Genomic DNA, 4,446 nt, shown 5'->3' with positions numbered 1-4,446 from the left:
TATATATATATATAAATACATATATAAATACATATATATACATATACATATACATACATACACACATACATATATATATATATATATATATATATGTACACACACATATATACACATATACATACTTTTTTTTTTCTTAAAAAGAAAGGTAAAACAGTCATAATTTGAGTCACCACCAGATTTAAAGTTTAACCAAACATTTTCTACATGAGGCATACACATCAAAAATTAAATAAAATCACTCCTTTTAATGAAAAAAAAAAAGTAAACAGGCATAAAAATAAAAAATAAAAAATCTGGTATCACGTCTCCGTTGCTGGCTCAGGCTGAGGGGTGAATCCACTGGGCTGATTGGCTGCTGGGGGTGGGTGGTGTTGATGGTTGAGCAGGTGCTGTATGAAGCGGTCTCTGATCGCTCAGTTCTTCCAGATCTGAAACCAGTTTCCTGGACCAGTGCTGTAACATTTCAATCACAGCAGGTCCGGTGAAGATGCAGTCCAGCCATCGACCGACAGCTGGACCAAACATAGTCTCTCATCTGAGACTCTCCTCATGAAGTGCTCTGGTTCAGATGATGTTCACAGTACTGTTGCAGAGGACCCTGTCTCTGAGGGTCAAAACTCCTGTGATGAGCACCACCCCCGCCTTCTCAAACACCCAGAAAACAGCACTGAGCAACATTCAGTCAAAAGAGAAAAATCCCTCCAAAAAAAAAAAAACTCAAAAGAAAAAATAATAATAAAAAATAAATCCTGAAAGGAATTCTATAATATGGTTAAAAATTGTTTAGCCTCATGAAATAACTAAAACAAAAATTATTTCCAGCCAAACGATGCTTGATATTCCTAAACTGTATAACATTGTCATTATATTGTTGTGCTCTGATGGGGACTCAAAATATAGCCAAGAATATGCAAGCAAGTTCTTCATTGCCAGAAATAGAAAACATATGGAAAGCAAAACAGAAAGCTTTGTTTTTTTTTTTAAAGACATCTGATGTCTCCTTGTTTAAAAGTCAGAAAGAGAGACCCAATTCACTGCAGCTCGTAATAGATCCAATACTAAGTTTGTCAAATTACACCTTTCCAAAGAAAGTAAGATCTTTCCTTACTGGTTTCTTAAATCTACTATCCTCATTAAGAGAATCAAAAGGTCAGCATAGACTGAGATACACGAGAACCACAAGAGAAATTAGATATGTGTATTCTTTAAATCTCATTCAGCTGAGACTGAGCTGAAATCAGTCTCAATAAGAAAAGAATAAGAATAGAAAAGGCCTAAACCACATGAAGACAGAAGCTGTGTTCAGAATGGCTCACTCATTAACTCTTTCACTATGAGAAAGAGAGAGAGAGAAAGAGAGAGAGAGAGAGAGAGAGAGAGAGAAAGAAAGAGAAAGAAACTAAAGCCAGTCGAGGGACAGAGAGAACTCCTCAGACTTCATCCAAGCAGTTATACATTTATGCAAATGACGTGATTGAACAGAACTTATCAATATGATTACGTCAGCAAAGTCCAGTTAACAGCATGTTGTCCAGTTTTAATGACGTGATCCGCTCCAGCCTGTCTGTTCTTATCATGATGTTGTTCAGCGCTGTGTCCTTCATGAAAACAGCAGACAGTCCTTAAGTGTCCTAAAGTCTGTGAGAAGATGAAACGGAGGAAAAGAGTGGATGGAAAGATCTTCTGGCCTGTGTGTGACTTTACGCCGTGTAGAACAGGCATGCGCTGGCTATCTGAGGAGAGGTTCCCAGCACTTCACTCAGAGAGCTTGTTGTCTCCTAGTTCATATGCACTGGTCCCAGAACAGCAGAAAAGCAGTGAAGCTTCTCTGCCACTCAGGGTCACGTTCTCCTCACAGCTCTCATTGTTGATGAAAACACTCTGACCTTCCTGATTCCTGAAAAAGTAAAAACAACCTCCAAAGCCTTGTCATAGTGACAGTTAAAAAGAGAGCAGAGATCATAAGGTTATTAAGTGAATTATAATGTGAACAGTAAAAATAATAACTGTATATATAAATGTATAAAACATTTAAGAATAAGAGTGTGAAGGTGTGGTTATCTCCAATCACACCCTTCACCACTCACACACCCATACACTCATACACACTATCACATTCACTCACCCTCACAATCACATACTTACTCATACTTACACTTACGCAAACATTCACTCACACACTCACACACACACAGGAAAGGTTAATCTATGTTACACACAGACACTGAGGAGTCATCATAAACAGCAAATCCTGCATAGAGGGGCTGAGTGAATGTGGTGTAGAATGTGTGTGAGTGTGTGTGTGTGTGTATCAGAGGAGACGCTGTAGAAGGACAGAATGCCGGAGGGACAGTCCACATACACTCCTACTCTCCTACAGCCGAAGGGAGGAGGGCGGAGTTTAGTGATGTTTAGATTGTGATGAACAGAGTATTCATTATCAGAGCAGAACAGACTCATGGAGTTTCTATTGCATCCAAACTGACGGTCAAAACGCACTCCTTTCCTGCGGATGGTTTTATAAGTCAGAACTAATTTAGCTCCTCCCCTCCCACTCCACTCAGCCTCCCAGTAACAGCGCCCAGTAAAACTCTCTCTACTCAGAACCTGCAGATACACATTAAACCCCTCTGGATGATCAGGATATGACTCCAGCTCCTCTCTCCTCACCGCCATCCTGTTCTTCTCACTCAGAGAGAGACGAGGGTGTGCTGTGTTTGGATCCAGTGTCAAATCACAGCCGTCTGAACAGAAGAACACACATTACACACACTGCACTGATACAGAGAGAGTGTGTGTGTGTGTGTGTGTGTGTGTTAAGTCTGTGTGTGTCGGTGTGTGAACTTACATTTCTTTAGTCCTGGTTTGATTCTGATTTTCCCTCTATTTTCCACCCTAAACAGAAACACACCAATACACAAACACACACAAACAGGCGGAAGGTATTAATGTAAATTAACTAGTTATTAAATAATGTATTAAATAATCACAATCAAGTAAATAAATGAACATTGTAATCAGTATTCAGACTCTCTCTCCCTTATACACAAACACACACACAACCCTCCAACTAGGTCAGGGGTCTCTATCTTTATATTTATTTATATTTTAACGCCTCACCTGCACATGTTTGCAATTTTGCATTGCACTGCATTTAAAAACGTGATGGCAGGAATGTATGAGTGGGAACACTAGGCTCGGCAGATGATGCAATTTACGGAACACGGAACATTTTAACGTAAGCAGATACAGAGAGCCATGTGTATGCCCACTTTAGTCTTGTGAGATCTCATCACACCCATACTTTAGTTACTACTCAAGACGAGAAAGGGTGAATTGTAATAAAATTATGGCTTACAGTTTACTGAAGTAGGAGGTACATTTATAGTTGCAAGAAAATGTATGTGAACCCCTTAGGATTACTTGGATTTCTGCATAAATTGGTAATTAAATGTGTTCTGATCTTCACAACAAGAGACCAACACAGTCTGCTTAAACTAATACCACAAAAATATATATGTTTGCATGGTTTTATTGAACACAAAATGTTAACATTCACAGTGCAGGGTGGAAAAAGTATGTGAACCTTTGGTAGCAATAACCTTAACCAAACGTTTCCTGTAGTTGCAGATCAGACCTGCACAACGGTCAGGAGGAATTTTGGACCATTTCTCTTCACAAAACTGTTTTAGTTCAGCAATATTCTTGGGTTATCTGGTGTGAATCGCTCTCTCGAGGTCATGCCACAGCATTTCAATTGGGCTGAGGTAAGGACTCTCCAGAAGGTGTATTTTCTTCTGTTGAAGCCGTTCAGTTGTTGATACTTAAAGACGGCAATCTGTCCAGGCCCTGAGGCAGCAAAGCAGCCCCAAACCATCCACCATCACCCTCCACCATATTTCACAGTTGGGATGAGGTTTTGATGATTGTGGGCTGTGCCTTTTTTCCTCTCCGCACAAAGCGCTGTGTTTTTCTTCCAAACAACTAAATTTTGGTTTCATCTGTCCACAGTATATTTAGCCAGTACTGCTGTGGAACATCCAGGTGCTCTTTGGCAAACTTCAAACATGCAGCAATGCACAGCAGTGGCTTCCTCCGCGATGCCCTCCGATGAGCTCCATTCTTGTTTAATGTTTTCTTTATTGTAGGTTTGTCAACAAATATGTTAGCATGCCCCAGAGATCACTGTAAGTCTTTAGCTGAAACTCTAGGACTCTTCCTCACCACATTGATCATTCTGTGCTGTGCTCTTGCAGTCCTCTTTACAGGACGACAATACAAACAACTTCAATAACAACAACTACAAAAAATAACCAGCCTGTGATATGTTATTACAATATTTTACAAAAAAAACCCATAAAAATTACTTCAACCATCCAGACCTGACCAGAGCATTAGTACAGAGAAATGAATATATAGTTAATAAATTAAAATATATAAGCG

The 4,446-nt window shown here is 39.5% G+C and overlaps 1 long non-coding RNA gene across 1 annotated transcript; it reads right to left on the bottom strand.

The window, feature by feature from the left end:
- Positions 1-1,187: 1,187 nt before the first annotated feature.
- On the bottom strand, positions 1,188-2,905 carry LOC125785696 (uncharacterized). The gene is made up of 2 exons (XR_007428020.1): positions 2,852-2,905; positions 1,188-2,747 (listed from the first exon to the last, which is right to left on the bottom strand). It is a non-coding gene; the product is annotated as an uncharacterized LOC125785696 (long non-coding RNA).
- Between the last annotated feature and the right edge of the window lie 1,541 nt (positions 2,906-4,446).

Source organism: Astyanax mexicanus, chromosome 21, assembly GCF_023375975.1.
Source record: "Astyanax mexicanus isolate ESR-SI-001 chromosome 21, AstMex3_surface, whole genome shotgun sequence".
Taxonomy (NCBI): Eukaryota; Metazoa; Chordata; class Actinopteri; order Characiformes; family Acestrorhamphidae; genus Astyanax; species Astyanax mexicanus.
The sequence above is the reverse complement of the archived record's forward strand: the minus strand, read 5'-3'. Positions and strand labels throughout refer to the sequence as shown.